This window comes from Chiloscyllium plagiosum, chromosome 2 (assembly GCF_004010195.1).
Source record: "Chiloscyllium plagiosum isolate BGI_BamShark_2017 chromosome 2, ASM401019v2, whole genome shotgun sequence".
Taxonomy (NCBI): Eukaryota; Metazoa; Chordata; class Chondrichthyes; order Orectolobiformes; family Hemiscylliidae; genus Chiloscyllium; species Chiloscyllium plagiosum.
This window is the reverse complement of record NC_057711.1, coordinates 103149029-103172674: the sequence shown is the minus strand read 5'-3', so window position 1 is coordinate 103172674 and position 23646 is coordinate 103149029. Positions and strand designations below refer to the sequence as shown.

General features: G+C 40.6%; 1 long non-coding RNA gene across 2 annotated transcripts in view; it reads left to right on the top strand.

Moving 5' to 3' along the window:
- Positions 1 to 4549: 4549 nt before the first annotated feature.
- Positions 4550 to 23646, top strand: part of LOC122562409 — a 38023-nt gene continuing 18926 nt past the window's right edge. The window contains exon 1 of one of the 2 annotated variants that reach the window (XR_006315294.1): positions 4550 to 5055. This is a non-coding gene — a long non-coding RNA (uncharacterized LOC122562409). Of the gene's footprint in view, positions 5056 to 15421; positions 15459 to 23646 lie in introns of those variants that run through there. The other variant, XR_006315295.1, reaches the window with a different exon arrangement.

Sequence of the window (23646 nt, the reverse complement as noted above, 5' to 3'; positions counted from 1 at the left end):
GTCTTTTCTCAGGCCAATATCCCCAGCATCAGTTAACTGGTTATGGGCAGATTACAGCATTGCCTACACAAAACTTCCAAACCCAGTGTTCTCCTCTGGGGTTTATCTTGGTAAGCAGTTACCAGAGGCCAAAAGAAAATCCTTCTAGAATGTTCAGAGTCTCCCTGGGTGGATAGAAAAGCATTACAAAAATGCAAACTTGAGTCTCTGTAATGAACAGTGTCGGGGAACAAGTTGAATCTTTTTAAGTTTGTATTAAAATCATTCTAACCATGTTAGATATGTAAAAAGAGCTTGACTTGTATATTTTTCTGTAATGAAATTCTATGATCTGTTGACAAAAGAACCTCTGTAGTCTCATATGAATATGTTTCCGCAACTAACCACCATATTTACCAACTAAGTATTTGATCTATGACGCTAGGTTCCACTCTGGAATCTGCTCAGTTGTACAATTAGCTTGGGTCATAACATAGTGCAGCACATGCATAACAGACTGATAACGTTAGTGTCTCTCCTTATCACTACTAGAGAGAGACAAAAATTGGAAACTTTTGTATAAACATGTTTATACCGCCCCAGCTAATGGCAAAGTTGGACTAAAGGCATCCAACACTGCAGTAGGTTAGAATCAATTTGTGACCTGTTCTTTTGCTTTGGATGAATTTAGTTTAGTCTTTAGGTTTTGAGATGTAGAATTAGCAGAGCTCCTTTTATTTAGAGTTCGCCAAAGTACCTTATGGACTGGGGAGAATCTTGTTGGCATGTACATAACCTCAGGACTGCTAAGTGTATATAGAACAAGCAGATCATGTTGTTAGTCTCTGTGCAACTTGTAAAGCCTCACAAGCAACATGAAAGACCTCCACCCACTCCACGTCAGTACTATTTAAAAGGGTCATGAATTAAAAGCTTAGAAGAATAAAAACTTAGCACTATCTGTTAATGTAGTTTACATATTTTGAAGCTTTCATGTATTTGGCCAAAATTTGAATTGTCCACAGGGAATGATCTGTTTTTTGTTTCTTTGTTTATTTTTAAATTTAAGTGTTTGTGCATGGAAGGTGAGACATTGAGTATGATGTGGGAGTGAAGGGAGGCCAGATCAAGCAAGGCAGGAGAGGGCAAAATGAAAGGGGGGTGAAGGACTTCTGACAATGATCACGATTGACCGAGGATCTTCGGGGACCTATTCCCTCACTTTTATTTTGACAACCAAAGTTTTCACTGGAGATGCGTGACTGAAATTTGTGAACTCATGCAATGTGAAAACAGGACAATGACAGCATTATCTGTGGATGTGAGGGTGACAGTCTGTGAACCTTCATGCATCTGGCTCTGATGAGGCTGTTGTTCGTGATCTAAGCAATATCTCGCAATATTCAGCTGGATCTTGGACATCATTGATGTCTTATTATTTTAATATACTTAATTTCTAGTGATAAGTATGCATGAAAATACAAGGGTTTGCTGAAATTGTTGACCCCTGATGTTGTCCACATGGACTTCACACCCGTGGATTAGTGTACACGCAATTTCATGAACCTAGAGAGTTTCTGCTTCCTCACTGTGCACTGGCTTGTATGCATCTTCAAAGGATGACACTATCAGGTACTTACGTAGTAATAATTCTGACAGCAGTCCCAATTTCTAGCTATGTTCTGAAGCAGTGCTCTGTGCCATGTGCATTTGATCCCTCTATACTGTGTATAAGAAATAGGAGAGTGGTAAACTGGTAGTACTGCGTAGTACCTGTACAGTGTATTCCATTTAGATACTTGGCCAAAATATCCTCTGCCTAACCTGCTCTGGAGAAGTCTTGTGGCAGTTTGAGCAGTTGGCAAACATTTGTAGAATTTGTGCTGCACAAATATGAACGTTTTAAGGGGGAACAGCCCTTGACACCTCATACCAGCTAAACTACTAAGGATTGGGCAATGCTCGTGATACCTCCGTCCCAGGAATGGAAAAAGATTTTCGTAGCTGCTGCCACCTATTTGCACCATCGCCTGTGAGAAAGAGGAAACTGCTTCAGTATCTTGTTTTTATATGTTTATTTATGGGATGAGGTCTTTGCTGGCTGGACTAGCAATTATTGTCTATGTTGAATTGTCCTTGAAGATGGTGAGCTACCTTCTTGAGCCACTGAAATCCATTTTGTGTAGATACACCTAACTGTTACTGAGTTATTTCCATGATTTTTGACCCAGGCATTGAAGGAATAGCAATTTAGCTCTAAGTCAAGATGGTGTGTGAGTGGCTTGGAGAGTAACTTGCAATTTTTGTAATGAAACGTTTGTGATGTAACACCATTTTTAGCATTTGAATTTCAAACTAATGGCAAGTGATTGAGCATTTGGGAAGATGTTTAAAAAACAAAAGGTTAGAGAATCCTTCTGGAATTGTGGCAGAACCCTGTATGTGACAGAGCAGGTGACTGCAAAAACCTCTAGATTGTTAATAGTTGATATTGGGAGATTTACCACTTCAGTGCAAAGAAGCAGCATTTTTTTTGTTTCTGATTTCAAGCATCCTCAGTTCTTTTACTTTTAATTGAAGGCAATAGTTGTTTTTGATTTTTGAATATTCAAGAAATAGTATTAGATTAGAAAAATCCAAAGATTGATAGCTTTTAAGGCAGTTTTGGAGGAGACCTGACTCTGGTCAGAAGGAAATGTTCTTTCCCTCCGAGAAAGGAGTACAGAACAGTTCGGGGAAAGCACCTTTATCTTTGTGCAAAACAAAAATTGCTTGCGAAACTTTTCAGATCAAAGTGTTCGATTGGAAATCAACAGATTGTTAAAAGCCTGACAAAATCTAAGCTTTTATCTTTTGAGTGTTCTTGTAATAAGACTTCACAGTTCACAGCACAGATTTGGGGAGATGTAGTTAACTCAAACTTAAAGATTTGCTATAGAAGGGTAATTTGTCTGGATTTGAGCCACTGTAAGGCAACTTGTTCGAGAATAAATGAGACTTTGTTCTGCAGTGTATTAAGATCTTTCAAATTATGTTCTACATTTGTTTTTTTTTTCTGCAAGCAACTTATATTTCATTAAACAAAATCTACAGCCATGTATACTTAATGACCACCATTTGATTTAAGGAAAATAAATTGATCAAACCAGATTTCATACTACTGGACAAGATGTTATTTTTAGTAACATCAACTGGGAACATAATAGTGATTTCCTGTATCTACTGCCCTCACCCTGAAGGAAGAGAGATACATTTCCAGGTCAGAATAGTGAGTGGCTTGGAGGGGAACATGCCCTTGGTGGTGTTCCTGTGTATCTAAGCCTTGGTCTTTTTTATATGGTAATTGATATGGATTTAAAGCTGGTCTATAAGGAGCCTTGATACATTTCTGCAGTGCACCTTGCAGATGGTAGATATGCTGCCACTGAGTATCAGTGATGGAAGGAGTGGAAGTTTCTGGATGTGGTGCTCATCAAGCAGGCTGCTTTGTCATGAAGTCATAGAGATGTACAGCACAGAAACCTCGATGGTGTCAAGCTTCTGATCTGCTCTGGTAGCTACAGGACTTGGACGGCCAATACAGTTTGTTTATCGATGATAACGTGTAGCATGTTGGTATTTGAGGAATCAGTAGTGCTAATGCAATTGAATGTTAAGGCGATGGTTATGTTCTCTCTTGTTGGATATGGTCATTGCCTAGAACGAGTGGCAAGCGACCTGTCAAACGAAATCAGGTTACTGTTGAGGTCTCAAAAGTGCTGATTGTTTGTTAGTAAGACACTGGTGAGGATGACAAGAATGAAGCAGTGGATAAGGTTAGTGGTGTAGTGGTAGAATAAACCCTTTGAGGATGACTTAACCATGAAAATTTGTGCATTACTAATGCCATTTTCCTTTATTACGCTTGGAGAAAAATTATTATTGACGTTGACTTGTATGATTATTGATTCTCACTGCTTCCTGAGCATCAATTTTGGAAAACCTTTTGCCTCCCTGTGGATAGTGGATTTCTCTCCTCCAGATTTTGCACCAGCATCTCCAATAAAGTATCTGAATTTTTGATTCTTCCATTTTTCAGCCACTCCTGCCGTATTCAAGCCTATATTCACTTTTTCAAAAAGCTCTACTTCTCACGGCCGCAGTACATCTTGGGAGGTAGCAACCACCAATAAAGTTTTGCACTGGGACAGAGGCACCAAAAGTTTCAGGCTCTCTGGTCTTGCCCTGCTCATTTCTTGGTCTCTCTCTCTGAGCTAGAGTGCCTGCTTCTGGTTACTTTACTGTGTCTCAAAACCAGCCTCAGCCATGAGTGCAGCAGTGATGCCTCTTGCTGAGCTGTGGTCATTTGGATTCAACCTTATCATTGTTGAATGGCCCAAGTTCCAAGATTAAAGCCCTCCAATGTGATATCAAAATAGTTTTAGTTGATCAGAGAGTACATTCCCTTTAATTTCTGTAGCTGTGACCACATAGCTTAAAGGGAACATTGGCAATGAGTACATAAATTGATACCTTGTTTCCAAACTCTTTCAAATCACAGATTTTCATGTACATATGATAACAACATTCACAAACTTTAATGAAAATATGCATCATGTTATTATGTTTTCTTGATGTTCCATTTTGGTTAGCGCCTGATGTTATGTTAGTTAAGTTGTAAGATGTGCCTATATTGGAGAGTTGTTTGAATGTGCTGCACAAACCACTTGTGCTATCGGGCTTCCTGCTGAAGCTTGCAGCCCCCCTGAGCACGTGGAAATGCACCCGCTGTGTGCGTCCATATCATATCTTAAACAGGCTGCACAAATTCCATGTGCAGTGCAGCAAATGGGGGATAATTTAATTGAGAGTGCCATACCCATTTTTGGGGTTAGTCGATATAAAACCCCATTGTTTCAAGCATGCTTGCTTCGTCACTAAGGTGAAAAGACTTAACAACCCTGTCATTCTGTTGCACCAGGCTTTCTGCTGTGGGCATGTTGGAAAGACTGGATGACAAAAATACATTGGTTTGGACTTTGTTTTTTTTTGTGTGAACTTGTCGACAAAACGGACATAACATGTTGAAAGATGAAAGTAAGCATTAAAGTGTAACGTAAGGGAAGTATTCTGGGTTTTTTTAAACATTCGAAAAAGAAACAACACTGACCCATTTGTTTTCGGGTGTAAGAGTGTTAGACAAGCAGAAGCTTGAACTGTAATACTAGTTTGGAATGAGGAAGTCACAATGCAGAAGTGCTTTATACGTTTAGGAGGAGCTTAATGTGGATGTGAGGCTGAGGGAGAAGGAATGGATATGTAAATATCGTGTGTAAAATTCACATTGATTTTAAGTTAAAATAGTCTGCTCCTGTACTCCAAAGCACTCTAAATTCTAAGTTCTGAAATATTTACAAAATCAACTAGTTGGCTTTGTTGCTAATTTTAATTTTTTTTAAAAAAGCTGGCTTGTTTCAAATCATGATTCAGCATAATATATTGTTGAAGTTGTAGTAGTCAGTTTAAAAATGTTAATTTGGTTTTGTAAATTAGAACATCAATAAACAAAAAAGCTAAAACTGGAAGGCATGCATTCAAGGTGATGGGTGGAATTTATTTTGTTACACAGAATGGTATGAATCTGGAATGTGCTGCCAGGGGGTGGTCGTGGAGGCTGATACGATAGGGATGTTTAAGAGACTTTTCGATAAGCATATGAATATGCAAGGAATGGAGGATATGGTCCAAAGGCAGCCAAAAGGGATTAATTTAATTTGCCATCATGTTCAGCGCAACATTGTGCGCTGAAGGGCCCGTATGTGCTGTACAGTTCTACATCCTATCAATACTTTAAACGTTCAATTTTTTTTTACAAAATTGAGCAGGAAGCTGTTATGTTTTATTTTCTTTTAATAATCTTTGACATCAAATGTGCCATTTCTATGTTGTTTAATCAAGTAGGTCTACATGTATCTCTAATTTTCATTCTAATCAGAACAGGAGAAGTGTGTTTTGGGGAAAAGGCTGGAAAGTGGAGGTGAAATTATCAGATCAGCCATGATCTCATTGAATGGTGACATGGACTGGATGGTTGAGTGGTCTACATCTACTCTCCTGAGTTCTGGAATAATCTAGTTGCATTTAGTAAATATCCTTTCAGAAAGGAAATCTAACATCACTGCTCATTCTTACCTGTCTGCGAGTCTGCTCCCACACATGCTACCCAGTTTTATCCCCAGCCTCACTGGGCAACCAGGTAATGGCACTAAATGCTGGCTATACACACATCACAAGAATGACTGACTGCTCAAATCCTGTCTTGCATTACTTCCAGCTGCTGCACTCGCTGTATAATTGAGATAGCCCTATTCTGTACTGTATTTTTATTCCCTCTGTGTTGGAAGATTTTTGCTGTGACTTTTGTTCGAGGATTGGAGCGTGGTTGTCTTGCTCTTTTTAAAACTTAATTTGTGGGATGTGGAGGTTGCAGGCAAAGTCAGTTTTTATTGCTTATCCCTAATTGCCCTGAAGGCAGTTAAGAGTCAACTATATTGCTGTGGGTCTGGAATCACATTTAGGTCAAGCCAGGTAAGGATTGCAGTTTCCTTCCCTAAAGGATATTAGTGAACAAGATGGGGTTTTCTATTGTGGCATGGGTGACTCAGTAGTTAGCACTGCTGCCTCACAGCACCAGGGACCTGGGTTTGATTCAGCTATGGGAACTGTCTGTGTGGAGTTTGTACGTTCTCCCCGTGTCTGCGGTGACTTCCAGGTGTTCCAGTTTCCTCCCACAGTCCAAAGATGTGCAGTTTAGGTGAATTAGTCATACAAAATTCTGCATGCTAAATTTTCCATCGCGTTCAGGGATGTGTAGGCTAAGTGTGAGTCTGGGGAAATGTAGAATAATAGGGTAGGGGAATGGGTCTGGGTGGGGTACTCTTCGGAGGGTCAGTGTAGACTTGTTGGTCCAAATGGCCTGTTTCCACACTGTAGGGATTCTATAATATTACTGAACTAGATAGGGTTTTCTAACAATTGATGACAGTTTTCATGGTCATTCTTAGGTTGTTAATTCCCAGTTTATTTGTTGAATTCAAATTTGACTATCTGCCATGACAGGGATTCAAACCTAGGCCACCAAAACATTTCCTAGGTCTTTGGGTTAGTAGTGTAGCGATAATACCCCTCATAATTTACCATTGATTATTTGGTGTTGACTAATCAATACAAGTTTCAGGTGTTGCAGCATGGACGACCAGAGAAAAGCTTTGAACAGTTGTCTGAACATCTTTCATGCTACTTATTACCTTGAATAGCACAGTTGTAATTGTAATTGCATTTTAAATTAATGTCAAAATGTGACGAGTATATTATATGGCCGAAGCATCAATTGCCAGGGAACTGACCACACAAAGCAAATTTGAAACACCTTTCCAAAATCATAGAGAAATCAAGTTTATTCGAAGCAAAAATTGAAAATCTGAAACAAACCTTGCAAATGCTGGAGAAACTCAGCAGGTCTTTCCGAAGGAAGCAGAATTAATGCTTAGAGTCTGATGTGACACTTCTTCAGAACTTTAGAACGCATATTCCAGTTAACCAATATTAATGCCTGCTTGACAAACAGCAAAATAAATATAAAGTTGTGTGTACTTCGTATACATAGTGACATAGAGATGGACAGCAGAGAAACAGGCCCATCGATCCAACTCATTCATGCAAACCTAATCGAGTCCCATTTGCCAGCATTTGGCCCATAACCCTCCAAACCCTTCCTATTCATATACCCATCCAGATGCCTTTTAAATGTTGTAATTGTACCAACCTCCACCACTTCTTCCGGCGTAAAGACCTTCTCTATTTATCCTATCCATGCCCCTCATGATTTTATAAACCACAAATGTCCTGTCATGTTGGTTTGTTGAGCTTGTACTTGAGACCGGTCCTTAATGGGGTTCTGAATCATCACTATTTACTTGTAGTCCTAATAATGTCAAAGATGCAATCACTGCTAACTTGTTCCTTTCCTGAATGTGCAATACATTTAAATGAATTTCTGTTGCCTCAGTATTTTATAATATGGAGGTGCCAGTGTTGGACTGGGGTGGACAAGATCAGAAGTCACACGACACCAAGTTATAGTCCAACAGGTTTATTTGAAATCACAAGCTTTCAGAGCACTTTACCTGATGAATGGGCAGTGCTTTGAAAGATTGTGATTTCAAAAAATCCTGTTAGATTATAATGTGGTGCCGTGTGACTCCTGACAGGACTTACTCCAGCGAAGTATTGGACGATGAAGGGTACTCTATCAATCGTGACCTTGTTTTATCTCCAGCATGATCTTTCTTTTAACTGAGGCAAAGACAAAATTACAATAAATTAATCGGAGCGTAGGTCAGCTCTTCATTTGCTAGTCAGATGTTGACACTTTGCTCACTCCGTCTGACACTTTTGATCATCTTCAGAGACTTGTTATTAAGCCTGTCGGCACTCCACTCCACTTGTATGATCTTTTGATCTGTCTACCTTAAATTCCGTGCCTGCATGCTTCTCTTCATTTCACCTGACGAAGGTGCAGCGCTCTGAAAGTTTGTGATTTCAAATAAACCTGCTATATGTTTTAGAAATGCCTGTCAACACTGTTGCATTTGGGAGAGGAAGGGGGAAGTGTCCTTAAAATCACCAGAAACCTGTAGTGAAGAAATGAAGGCATCTTTCTCAGGGGTATTTTTTTAAACTTTCCCTGGCATAAGAATGCTTCTTGATGGTAATTATTTTCCCCAAAGTGTTGGTTCAGGAATTGCCTCCAAAGTCAGTGATACATTTCCTCCAACCCAAACTGCACTGTGGTTTGTATTAACTGTAAATTTTCATTGTTTCAGCAGCATAATCTAACCAAAGTACTGAATTTTTTTACCCCTGCTGTGCATATATTTGACAGAGAGATGTGAAGTGACCCCTCACCACAATCCTAACCCAATACAAATCTGCTGTCTGCCAACTATATTGAAAAAAGTAATTGAGGATCAATTGAGTTTGCTGCCAAGCCATATAATTGCCAAAAAAATGACCAGAAATCTCAGATTTCAAAGTGTTTATTTGGGAGTTGTTAGATTGGAATTTTCATCTCCAGAGAAGAAACTGGGATTTCTGAACAAAGAATTTTCGTTAAAAATGTAACTCCGTTAGAAATATCCCTGGGAATTTATTCACAAATTGCTTGAAAATATGCATGTTTTGTAAATCTTGAGCCAAGTCAGACAATGTTACAAGTATAATGGATGTTTTACATAATGGGTGAGGGAGAATTCTGATGTTTGACTTGAGACGTTTTTTGATCCTGGCATTTCAAATTAGAAAAATGGAACAGCTTGCAATTGTGTTTAGTCTTTCACAACCTCAAGGCATCAAAACTTGACACAGCAGCCTGTAAAGTAATATGGGACATGCAGAAGTGATTGTTTCACTAACATTAACAAATGACCAGATAATCAATTGTGATGTTGACCGAGAGTATGAAGTAGTGTCCAGCCCAGGGAGTGGGTGGGGTGCGAGTTAGAGGTGATGTCTAGCATTTCTGCTCTGCTTTGAAAGAATATTTTATGATCTTTCATGTCCCCGTAAGAGGGTAGACAAGGCATCCACTTCACATTTCATCCAAAAAATGGCACTTCCCAAAGCACTGCAGTGAAGTGTCAGCTGTCACCTTTGTGCTTAGTTCTTCATGTGGGACTTAGAGTACCCACAACCTTCTGTTCAGGAGAGAATCTTGCCGTAGAATCATAGAGCTGTACATGGAAACAGACCCTTCAGTCCAACTTGTCCATTCTGACTAGGTATCCCAAATTATTCTAGTCCCACTTGCCAGCATTTGGTCCATATCCCTCTAAATCCTTTCTACCCACATAGCTGTCCAGATGCCTTTTGAATGTTGTAATTGTACCAGCCTCCACCACTTCCCCTGACAGCTCATTCCACCCATACACCACCCGCTGCGTGAAAAGGTTGCCCTTAGTTCCCTTTGCTATCTTTCCCTTCTCATCTTGGACTTATGCCCTCTAGTTTTGGATTCCCTCACCCCAGGGGAAAAGACGTTGGCTACTCACCCTATTGTAAATCTTTTCTGAACCTTTTTTCAAGTGTCACAACATCCTTCCTATAGCAAGGGGATCTAAATTGAATGCAGTATTCCAAAAGTGGCCGAATTAATGTCATGTACAGCTGCAACATGAGTTCCCAACTCCCATATTCCATGCACTGACCAATTAAGGCAAGCATACCAAACTCCTTTTACCACTATTCTGTCTACCTGCAACACCACTTTCAAGGAACTATGAATCTGCACTCCAGCGTCTCTTCAGCAACATTCCCCAGGGCCTTAATATTAAGTGTATAAGCCCTGCCCTGATTTGCCTTTCCAAAATGCAGCTCCTCACATTTGTCTACATTGAACTCCATCTGCCACTCTTCAGCCCATTGGCACATCTGATCCAGATCCCGTTGTAATCTGAGGTAACCTTCTTCACTGTCCACTACACTTCCAATTTTGGTTTCATCTGCAAACTTACTAACTATACCTCCCTGCATTCACATCAAACTCATTTATATAAATGACGAAGCAGTGGACCCAACATTGATCCTTGTGGCACACCACTGATCACAGGCTTTCAGTCTAAAAAGCAACCATCCATCACCACCCTCAGTTTCCTACCTGTTTGGCTCGTTCTCCCTGTATTCCATGTGATCTAACTTTGCTAACCAGTCTACCATGTGGAACCTTGTTCAGCGCCATATAGATCATGTCTACTGCTCTGCTTTCATCCATCCACCAATTGAACCACAGTCAATACTGTTAACAAACCTTTGCATTAAAACATCTGGATGTGTTTTTTTAAAGGACAACAACTTAACAAACCTCATGGCACAGACAGCCTCGTACACAGGGAGTTAACACCTTCAATTCATTATCTGGGCCGACATGACACCAATTGTTAAAGTTCACTTGAGAATGTAACTTTTAAAAAGTTTTGCAATTTACATATGAAAGAACTGAAACCAACATGCCCTAAAAGATGAGAGACTTAACAAACAATCCAGGTCTTTTTCAATATGTAATTTCCGTTATGTCACACTATAAACCTTTTTGCTATAATTCTGCGTCTTACAATCTTATTCTCCACAACCACCTGATGAAGGAGCAGCGCACCAAAAACTAGTGCTTCCAAATAAACCTGTTAGACTATAACCTGGTGTTGTGTGATTTTTAACTTGGTACACCCCAGTCCAACACCATCGTCTCTAATTCACAAAAGCAACAGAATAACAAATCTTTGTTAACTAGCCAAAAGAATGAAAGCAAAAGAAAATGCAATTCTGTGAAGATAATTTCAACTGAATTTTGTTTAAAATTTTCTGGAGCAAAACACTTGACAGTGTTTAATGACCAATCATCTACAAAGTACAGTACAGCACAGGAACAAGCCCTTCAGCCCTCCAAGCCTGTGCTGTCATATTTTGCCCTTCTGAAATAAAACTGTCTTCACTTACAGGATCTGTATTCATGTATTCATCCAGATGCTTCTCGAATACTACAAATGTCTGTTTTCATCACCTTCTCTGGCAATGTGTTCCAGGCACTCACCACCCGTTGTGTGAAAAACTTGCCTCGCACATCTCTTTTTAAAAACTTATCTCACCACGCCTTGAAGCTGTGTTCCCTAGTAATGGATCCCTCCATCTTGGGGGGGAAAAGCCTCTTACTTTGCACTCTATCCATGCCATTCACAATCTTTTAAACTTGGATTAGGTCACCCCTCAACCTCCTGTGTTCCAGTGAAAACAAACCCAGTCTACCAAGCTTTTCTTCATAGCTAAAATCCCACTTAGTAGGCAACATCCTGGTAAACCTTTTCTGTACCCCATCCAAAGCATCCACATCCTTCTGGTAGAGTGGTGACCAGAACTGTATGCAATATTCCATGTGAGATCTAACTAAAGTTCTGTAAAGCTGCAGCATAATTTGCATATCCTTGTACTGTGTGCCCTTTGCAGTAAAAGTAAGCATGCCATAAACCTTTTTTTAAAATTATTTTATCTATCTGCGCTGCCACTTTCAATGACCTGTGGACCTACACACCCAAATTCCTCTGCATGACAATACTACTAAGGATTTTACCATTCTCTGTATAATTTTCACCTGTACGTGACCTTCCAAAGTGCATCATCTCAAGTTTGGCCAATTTAAACTCCATCTGCCATTTTTCTGCCCATGCCTCCAACTAATCTATATCGTGCTGTATCCTCCTCCTTATCCGTGACTCCACCAATCTTTGTATTGTCCTCAAACTTACGAATTAGATCAGCCATGTTCTCCTCCAAATCATTCACGTAGACCACAAATAACTGAGGCCCCTGCATTGATCCCTATGGAACACCACCAGTCTCAGCCCTCCATTCCGAAAAGCATCCTTCAGTTGCTACCCTTGGTCTCCTATGACTGAGTCAATTCTGTATCCATCTTGTCCGCTCACCCCGATACCTGTGACTTCACCTTTTTGTACCAGTCTGCCATGGGGGTCCTTGTCAATGGTTTTTCTGAAGTCTTTCTAGACAACATCAACCACTTTTCTCTCAATCATTTTCATCACCTCCTCAAGAAAAACATGAGCAAGTTAGTGAGGCATGACATCCCCCACACAGACCACTCTGTCTATCACTAATAAGTCCGGTTGCTTCGAAATGCGTATAGATATTGTCCCTGAGAATCTTTTCCAGTAGTTTCCCTACCACCGATGTGGCTAGTTTTCTGCCTGTTTGTCCAATGTAGTGTTTGTTAATATTCTTGCAAGGTATTTTGTAAATGATATTAGTTTTGCTTGTTGCCTGTATAGGGTCTTTCAAGTTCATTAACTGCTGTTTAAGTGTGTTGGTGGGTTTATGGGCTACAATGATGCCAAGGGCAGTCATTTCCGAGATGCCTTTGATGTAGGGGAGAGTGTCTAGGGTTTCTGGATGTGTTTTGTCTGCTTGTTTGGGTTTGTTGCTGAGGAATCGGTGGACTGTGTTCATTGGGGACCCATTCTTTTTGAATACGCTGTATAGGTGATTTTCCTATGCTCTGCATAGTTTGACTGTGCTGCAGTGTGTGGTGACTCATTGGAATGATGTTCTAAAACAGCTTCGTTTGTGGCGTTGAGATGATGGCTTCTGTAGTTCTGTATTTGGTCCATATGTGGTGTTTTCCTGTAGACACTGGTTTGAAGTGTCCCATTGGCTGTTCGCTGTACTGCGACATCTAAAAATGGCAGTTTGTTGTTGTTTTCCTCCTCTTTAGTGAATTTTACGCCAGTAAGGGTATTATTGATGGTCTTGAAGGTTTCCTCTAATTTGTTTCTTTTAGCAATGACAAAGGTGTCATCCACGTGATGGACCCAAGTTTGGGTTGGATGATTAGCAGAGCTGTTTGTTCGAGTCTCTGCATTACTGCCTCTGCTAAGAGCCATGATATCAGAGATCCCATGGTCGATCTGTTGGTTTGTTTGTAGGTTTTGTTGTTGAAGTGGGTGGTAAGGCATAGGTCCACTAGCTTGAATATACTGTCCTTGCTGATGAAATTAGTGGTGTTTGGTGTTTGTGTTTTTTGGTTCTTCTAACAGTGTAAGTCACTATTTCCTTGGCCCATTTACCATACTTCTGAGAAAAAGAACACGAAATGACATCACCAAAAGAAATGGCATCACCAACCCAAGGGAATGCAAACATAAGTAGAAAGTGGGCTACACAACCAGTGCTTCATTTGGTGCCTCACTGGAGATGTTACTTAGTATGGTGATGAAACGTCTGAAAATGAACCTTGCAGCTCAGCAAGCAAACCTACATCCACATCTATCAACTGCCATTTGAAATACTCCCATGTCTGATGTAGTTATAGATCATAGAGATGTACAGCACGGAATCGGACCCTTCGGTCCATCTTGTCCATGCCAAACAGATATCCCTACCCAATCTAGCCCCACTTGCCAGCACCTGGCCCATATCCCTATAAACCCTTCCTTTTCATACAGCCATCCAGGTGTCTTTTAAATGTTGCAATTGTACTAGCCTCCACCACTTCATCTGGCAGCTCATGCCATACATATACCACCTCTGAGTGAAAAAAATTGCCCTTTCAGTCTCTTTTATCCTTCCCCTCTCATCTTAAACCTATGCCCTCTAAATCTGGACACTACCACCCCAGGGAAAATACCTTGTCTATTTATCCTATCCATGCCCCTCATGATTTTATAAACCTCCATAAAGTCACCCCTCAGCCTCTGACACTCCAGGGAAAACAGCCCCAGCCTATTCAACATTTCCCTATAGCTCAAATCCTCCAACCCTGGCAACATCCTTTGAACTCTTTTCTGAGCCCTTTCAAGCTTCACAACATCTTTCCGATAGGAAGGAGACCAGAATTGCACACAATATTCCAACAGTGGCCGAACCAATGTCCTGTACAGCTGTAACATGACCTCCCAACTCCTGTACTCAATACTCTGACCAATAAAGGAAAGCGTACCGAATGCCTTCTTCACTATCCTATCTACCTGTGACTCCACTTTCAAGGAGATCTGAACCTGCACTCCAAGGTCTCTTTGTTCAGCATCCCGAGGACCTTACTATGAAGTGTATAAGTCCTGCTAAATTTTGCTTTCCCGAAATTCAACACCTCACATTTATCTGAATTAAACTCTATCTGCCACTTCTCAGACCATTGGCCCATCTAATCAAGATCACCTGTAATCTGAGGTAACCTTCTTCCTGTCCACTACACCTCCAATTTTGGTGTCATCAGCAAACTTACTAACTATATCTCCTATATCCATATCCAAATTATTTATATAAATGATGAAAAGTAGTGGACCCAGCACCCATCCTTGTGGCACTCCACTGGTCACAGGCCTCCATTCTGAAAAACAACCCTCCACCATGACCCTCTGTCTTCTATCTTTGAGCCAGGTCTGTATCCAAATGGCGAGTTCTCCCAGTATTCTGTGAGATCTTGGATTCGGGGCAATCCAAGATGGAGGGTAGGAAAAACTTCTGTCTGTAACAGCTGCGCCTTTTTTGAGGTATTTTAAATGTTGGAGGTGATTTCCTTGAATTCTAGGAGCAGCAATTACTGTTTTATATGCTGTTGCATTGTTTTGGAACTTTGGAGAAAAAAAGTCAAAATAACAGCAGTTTTTTTAAAAAAAGAACAGAACAAACAACGGAAGCACATGGTGAGGTCACTGCAGTAGATAGAGAGAGAAAGAAACCCACATTGCTGATTGACAGAGTTAGCAGTTACTGCCTTTGCTGTTAAACTCATGTATCGCTGGACATCGGCGCATGTCTGGGAAAATTAAAAAAATATAGTGAAATTCACAACTGATCTTGGAGGAACATGTTTGGGAAAGGTCACAGCACTGAAACACAAGTGGATTTTAAAATCCACTTAAAATAAGTCTGCAGTGGTGAGTAGAGTGGGTTCTGCCTTGACTATATGTTTTATTGAGCCATGTTTCTTGATTAAACTTAAAATATAAGCCATAAGTATTAATTTAACCTGGAGCAATGTTTTGTAGAGGAATAAGACAGTGCTTTTTTTTTGGGTCTGTAGATTGAAAGAAGCAAAATAACCCTTAGTAGAGTGATATGTACTTCTTGTCAGATGTAGGAGTTTAGGGAGAGTTTACTGGATACTGAGGATTATATCTGCAATAAATGCCATTAGTTGTGAATCCTATCAGATCGAGTGGATCGGTTGGAGAGACAGTTAGAGGCAATGAGGAATTTACAAGAGCAAGGGAATGTGATGGATGGCAGTTATGGGAAGGGGGAAAGTTGCAGATACAGTCACATAGATGGGTTATCTCCAGGAAAGATAAGAGAGGTAGGCAGGTAGTGCAGGAATCTTCTGTGGCTATCCCCATTTCAAACAAGTATACTGTTTTGGAAAATGTAGGGGGTGATGGATACTCAGGGGTACGTAGCACGAACATCCATGTTTCTGGTATTGAGACTGGCTCTAATGTAATGAAAGGTACGTCTGGTTCCAAGAGATTGATTGATTGTGTTAGGGAACCCTCTAGCCCAAGATGCAAACAGATGTTTCTATGGCAGCAGCGAAAAAGCAGAATGGTGTGTTGCTTCCCTGGTGACAGGATCAAGGATGTCTCAGAGAGGGTGCAGAATGTTCTCACGGGGGAGATGGGCCAGCAGGAGGTCATTGTCCACATTGGAACCAACGATGTTGGAAGGGAAAAGGTTGAGATTTTGAAGGGAGATTACAGAAGTTAGGCAGGAATTTAAAAAGGAGGTCTTCGAGAGTAGTAATATCTGGATTACTCCCAGTGCTACGAGCTAGTGAGGGCAGGAACAGAAGGATAGGGCAGATGAATGCATGGCTGAGGAACTGGTGTACAGGAGAAGGATTCACACTTTTGGATCAATTGGATGTTGTTTTGGGGTTGAAGTGACCTGTACAAAAAGGACGGATTGCACCGAAATTGGAAGGGGACTAGTATAACTAGCAGGGAGAATTGCTAGAGTTGCTCAGGAGGATTTAAACTAGTAACATGGGGAGGGGTGTGGGTGGGACCCAGGGAGATAGTGAGGAAAGATTTCGATCTGAGACTGGTACAGTTGAGAACAAAGGCGAGTCAAACAGTCAGGGCAGGCAGGGACAAAGCAGAGAACAAGGTAAGAATGATAAATTTAAACTGCATTTATTTCAATGCAAGGGGCCTAACAGGGAAGACTGATAAACTCAGGGCATGGTTAGGAACATGGGACTGGGACATCATAGCAATTACAGGAACATGGCTCAGGGATGGACAGGACTGGCAGCTTAATGTTCCAGGACACAAATGCAACAGGAAGGACAAAGGGAGGCAAGAGAGGAGGGGGAGTGGTGTTTTTGAGAAGGGATAGCATTGCAGCTGTACTGAGGGAGGATATTCCTGGAAATACATTGAGAAGTTATTTGGGTGGAACTGAGAAATAAGAAAGGGATGATCACCTTATTGGGATTGTATTATACTTTTACCCTCAAACAACCACCTCCAAACAGCACTCTCCAATTCTTGCCTAATTTTTTAGTAGTTTGCCTTCCCTCAATTTAACACCTTCACCTGAGGACTGCTGTTATCTCTATTCATGAATGTCTTTATCACTCAGTATTATGGTCACTACTCACAAAATGCTCCCTCACTGAAACTTCACTGACCTGGCTGGGCTCATTTCCTGAAACCAAGTCCAGTATAACCCATTCCCTGGTTGGACGGTTTACATACTGTGTCAAGAATCCCTCCTGAATGGTCCTTACAAATTCTGCCCCATTCAAACCCCTAGAATGGAGTAAGTCCCAGCCAATATAGAAGTTAAAATCACCCACCGCAATCCTGCTGCTTTTACATCTAACCAAACTCTGTCTCCATATTCTCTCCTCTGTCTCCTGCTGGCTGCAGTATGCATTTTTATCTTCAATCATAGAGCATGGAAACAGAGAGCCTTTGGTCCAACCAGTCCATGCTGAACATAATCCCCAAATAAACTGTTCCCACCTGTCTGCTCCTGGCCCATATCTCTCAAATTTTCTTATTCATGTAGGGAATCTTATCTAATTCCTGAGCTCTTTATCCTAGCTTGATCTAGTGGCAAGTATACTCCATGCACACTTTTTTTAAGAGACTTGGAGACGTACAGAATGGATACAGACCCTTCAATCCAACTTGTCCATGCCGACCAGACATTCCCACCTAATCCAGTCCCACTTTCCGGCACCCAGCCCATATCCCTCCAAAGCCTTCCTGTTCATATACCCAATTGTACTGGCCTCCATCACTTCCTCTGGAAGCTCATTCCATATACGTACCACCCTCTGCATGAAAAGGTTGCCCCTTAGGTCTCTTTTATATCTTTCCCCTCTCACCCTAAACCTAAGCCCTCAACTCTGGACTCCCCCACCCCAGGGAAAAGACCTTCTCTATTTATCCTGGCGATGCCCCTCATGATATTATAAACCTCTATAAGATCACCCCTCAGCGTCTGACCCTCCAGGGGAAACAGTCCCAGCCTATTCAGCCTCTCCCTCTAGTTCAAATCCTCCAACCCTGGCAACATCCTTATAAATCTTTTCTGAACCCTTGCAAATTTCACAACCTCTTTCAGATAGGAAGGAGACCAGAATTGTGCGTAGTATTCCAACAGTGGCTTAACCAATGTCCTGTACAGCCGCAACATGACCTCCCAACTCCTGTTCTCAATACTCTGACCGATAAAGGAAAGCATACCAAACACCACCTTCACTATCCTATCTACCTGCAACTCTATTTTCAAGAGCTATGAACCTGCACTCCAAGGTCTCTTTGTTCAGCAACACTCCCTATGACCTTACCATTAATTGTACAAGTCCTGCTAAGATTTGCTTTCCCAAAATGCTTTATTTATTTATTTATTTATTTATTTATTTTACTTTACTATTGAGATGTGAAGGCTCACTTTGTCAGAATACCACTGAAATATCCCCCCTTTTTTTTTTCTCATTAATTGACAGGATGTGGACTTCTCAGAGGGCTGTAAGTCTTTGAAATTCCCTTCCTCAGTGGCAGAATTTTAAAAATATTTTTAAGGCAGAGTTGGATAGATTCTTGATTGACAAGGGGATGCAAGTTTATTGGGGATATGCAGGAGTATAGAGTTGAAGGTGAAGTCAGATCAGCCATGATCCTGTTCAGTGGAGTCTCAGGCTTGAATCTCCCAGAGGCCTCCTCTTGTTCCTTATTTGTATGTTGGTATCTCAGGCAAGGCAGCAGTAATTGCTCTTGAAAAGGTTGTGGTGAGCAGCCACCTTGAACTGCTGCTTTTCTTGGGGTTTGGGGCACTGGGGTTAATGGTAAGTATCTTTTCCCCAGGATGGGGGGGGGGGTTCAAGACTAGGGGAGAGGAGAGATTTTAAAAAAGACACAAGGGGCAATTTTTTTACATGGAGGGTGGTTCACATGTGGAATGAATGTCCTGCGGAATTAGTGGATATGAGCGAAATTACAATGATTAAAAAACATTTGGATATGTTCGACATAATCCCAGGGCATTTAAATGGTCATTGGATAGTCATATGGATGAAATGGAATAGTGTAGGTTAGATGGGCTTCAGCTTGGTTTCACAGGTCGGTGCAACATCAAGGGCTGAAGGGCCTGTACTGCACTGTAATGTTCTACGACATGTACTGGTTGGACCAAAAGGTCTGTTTCTGAGCTCTATGACTCAATGACTGGCAGGGAAGCAATTTCAGGATGTTGTTCCTATGACTCTGAAGGATGGGTGATCTGGTTCAAAGTGTGATTGGTGCATGGCATGAAGGAAAATTTACAGGGAGAAAGTGAGGACTGCAGATGCTGGAGTACCAGAGTTGAAAAATGTGGTGCTGGAGAAACACAACAGGCCAGGCAGCATCCGAGGAGCAGGGGAATCGACGTTTCGGGCATAAGCCCTTCTTGAGGAAGAAGGGCTTATGCCTGAAACGTCGATTCTCCTGCTCCTCAGATGCTGCCTGGCCTGCTGTGTTTTTCCAGCATCACATTTTTCAACTCAGGAAAATTTACAGGCCTTGGTGTTTTTGTCAAGCCGCTGCCCTTTCTCAAATGATGTTGAAGGAGCCTTTGTTGAGTTGCTGTAGTGCATTTTGTAAATCATAAACACTGCTGCCATTGAGCATAGCTTGTGTAGAGAGTGAATAATGAAGGTGTTAGATGGATGCCAATCAATCAAACTGCTTTGTCCGGATAGTGTCAAGCTTGAGTGTTGTCGTTTCCACTGCACTCATCCAGACATACTCGACACTTGAATTGTGTAGGTAGTGTACAGGCTGTTGAGTGTCAAAAGGTGAGCTAGTTGCCACAGAATTCCTAACCTAAGACCTAGTCTTTTACCCATTTGTATTGAAATACCTGGCCCAGTTCTATTTCTGGTCAGTGGTAATCTGCAGGATAATAGAATATTCAGCAATGGTAATGCTATGGTTCTGGTTGGATACGCCAAATTGTTAAGCTCCTGGGTGAGGAGGGATGACCTGGCTCTTTTTTATTTGTTCAGTCTGTCGCATCAAGGTTAATTTAAGAAGGGACCCTTTTGTTTTTCTCCGGGGTCAAATGAATTTAGATTTAAAAGTTAGCTTAACCAGACTTTCTTAAGTCAATGACCGTGAGTTTATTGGTTACTAATCATGAAAAGAGATAAAGCAACATACATTGTCACAGATTAAAAATGACAAGTGGCTCCAAAAAAGATAAGTTCAAAAATGTATGTGTTAGTTTCTAGCTGGTTTGTGACATATATAGATAGTGGAACTTTGATAATTTAGAAGTAGATTTCAAAATTCCTGGCATTGCAGTTAGTCAGAATTATTTTGTCCTGTTTACTTTTAAACTGGCAAGCTCACTAGCTCTCAACACCCAGTGGGAATCCTTTACTGGTTCTTTGACAGGTGACTTTGACATTTATACCAGTGCTCAAACCTAAGATAGTACACTAGCTTCTTCGCCTCTTAGCACAAATGAGCAAAGTTGAAATTTTCCTTTTAATCCTTTCCCTATATCTTCTTGAAAGAGGAAAGTACAAACCAGTTTCTCCCTACGACTGTCTTTTCTCCCGTCATGTTTAATGCCTGAAATACTCAAGATTAAAGTTTAGTTTGTGGTGTATTTCTCTCTTTTTTGAAACTTATTTGAAACCTGAAGGTGCAACACGTCCACATTACCATTGAACTGCCTTTTCATGTGTGGGTTTTAGTCTACCAAGTGTATATGCGCTCTCTCCTGACTGCAACAGCATTTTGCATCCATAGTTATCTTTTTGGTTGCGCAGTTTGTTGTCCTATAATGGGCATTTCATCAATGCAATTTTGCTGTAAGGTGGTTAGTGAATTGGGGAACAAATTTTTAAAACATAACTCCCTTTGGCTATTATGCAATTTCACCCCATGGTTACCTTAAGTCCACTCCAGGTGTTTACTTCATTTTCAGCAAATGTGGTTGGATGACAGTGTAGATTGTTTGTTTGACTTTTTATTGTTGATGTTTTTATGTATGTGTGTGTATATATATGCACTTTGGATTTAGAGATTCTCCTCATTCTGAGCAATGCACCAAGCCATTCTTCCACCATTGGTGAGCATTCTTACAACATCAACGTGCTCTCATTCAACCCATGGCCGAGGGTTCAGTAGCAGCTTTTAAAACTTATTTATGGCACGCATTAAGGAAGCTGATTGCAGCTACTGAGGGGGATAATGAGGACAGTGTTCTTTAATTTTGGAAGAGCTTTAACTTGAAGAATGCTACTGACATCATTGTGGAAAACTGGGGTGATGTCAGTCAGGACAGCTTGCACGCAGTTTGGCAGAAGCTTCTCCCAGATTTTCTTCACTGGTTTTTAAAGGCGTTGAACTGTCATAAAAGCTTTCAGCAATTAAAGAACATTGTGTCGCTCTTGCAAAGCAAGTTGGATTTTAAGTAATGGAGTCTGATCTACAGCACTTGTTGGTGTGGGAGAAATTGAAGCTGGAGATGAAGAAGATGAAGTCTAAGATGCAGCACCATGAGAACTTTCCACTTCTCCTCTTGTGTCTTCTATCCTGAGGGAAGTTGAGAAGCAGTTGCAGCTCTTAGAAGACCATGACTACAATGCAGAACACAGCAGATCAGCAGCTTGTGGCATAAAGTCTTATCTGGCACTCTGTGAACTGCTTCTTCGTGAAAGAAGACAGATGGCAAACCAGCAAAAACTAGATGCCTTTTTTAAGCCAACCCCCAAGAAACAGTTTAATAATAAACCACTGCTGTCCACTTCTGGACTAAATATTTTCTTTGGTCATAACCCTGCATCCAGAACTGCACCTGAATGCAATGATGATGATGACCCTCAGTCCCTGTCGTGATGCTGTACTGTAACTCTGCAACTCAGAAATCCCTTAGTGTTAGACAAGTGTATTTCCTTTAATTTTGTGTATTTTAGTTGCCTGTTAAATCTGTGTTGATTTTCATTTTTGGTTGAAAAAGTCATAAATCAAATACAAGATTTGGGTTTCATTTTCAATTGCTGGAAAATTAATCTTTTAAAATTTATCACTCTCTCTACATGGATTGTGACAAAATGCATTGGGAAAATATTGAAATGTTCACGTTCACGTTATTCCATGCCTGAAAAATTCCTGCCAATTTTCATATTAACATCTTTTTTCTATTCTGTACCTATCTGGAATTGGGTCACATTTATTGAGAGGATAAAAGATAGTCTTAAGGCAATACCTTATGCAAAAGAACTTTTGTTGTTTTAAATTTCTAAATACATGGTCACAATTACATAAGCCAATGTTGGCATTGCAAGGTTCAAAAAAAAAGAAACTGAGACATACTGTGTAATGCGATACTGAAGCCAGGCAAGTCCACTCGGTAATGTTGATAAGTGACCTGCATGTCTTGATCACTTTTTTGGAATCTGTGTGGATTGTCCATTCACTTGGGATTGCAATACTTTCTGTGCTCCAAGTAATGCTACAAGCTTACATGCTGATGTGTTGGCTGATTCTAAGAAAATTTGTGGTTTTCTTTTTGTCCCATGCCTGAAATCTGTAAAACAGTGCAGATTTAGCAATAGGTTTGACATCCCAAGACTTGGCTGTATGTTCCTCTTGCTTATGAGCTCTCTATTCAGTTTCTGTACAGTCAGTCAAGTTGAGATTTTCGCCAGACCTTTCTTAACCCTTCTGAAATTGGAGCGATTTCAGTTTCTAGGGACAACAGCCTAATGTTTGGCAATGGACTGTGCATGAATATCATGACTACTGTGTATTGATGGAGGACTGAGTACACACTGTGCTCCATATGGAAGGTAGTGGACCATAGTTAACAGCTGTTGTATGTCAACATCTTTTATTGATGTGTGCTAAATTTTCATTTTGGCAAATTGAATGGTGGGCTGTTGATATTTTTAATATATCCCCTGGAACTTTCTTCAAGTTAATTCTGCTTAATGAAATTTGGCAAGCAAGTGAAGTGAACTTGTCAGTAATTATGCTGCAACAGCAAATACTTGCTTTGCTTGCTTACATTAAACAGCCTTGTATAAACTGTGATCCACCAGTACGTGTTAAATTAATGACACTGTGTACCACATTACTGATAGTTATCCCTTTCAGTAAGAAATAACAAAAACAGCATTGAACACTCTGAAAGCTTGTGCAGTTGGCATTTTGGAAAAAAGTAAGTATCTCGCTGCTAGCCACCTAAAGTTCAAATTAAAACTAAGCTAAAGTTAAGTAGAAAGATGCCTGTAGCCACAAGGTTACAAATGTTAGGGAAATTCAATTTTAATAGGGTTAAATGGAATGTATTGTTTTAAACACAAGAACTGGAATCAGAAATAGGGAATTCAGTCTCTTGAGCCTACTCCGCCATTTTAATATGATCATGGCTGGTCTCGTCTTGGCCTCAATTCTACATTCCTGCCCATTCCTCCCAGAACTCTTAACCCATTACTAATTAAAACTCTGTCCATCTCCTCCCTTTATATTTATTCAGTGTCCTGACATCCACCGCACCCTAGGGTAGTGAATTGCACAGATTTGTGATTCTTTTTTTGAGAAGTGATTTTAGAGTCAT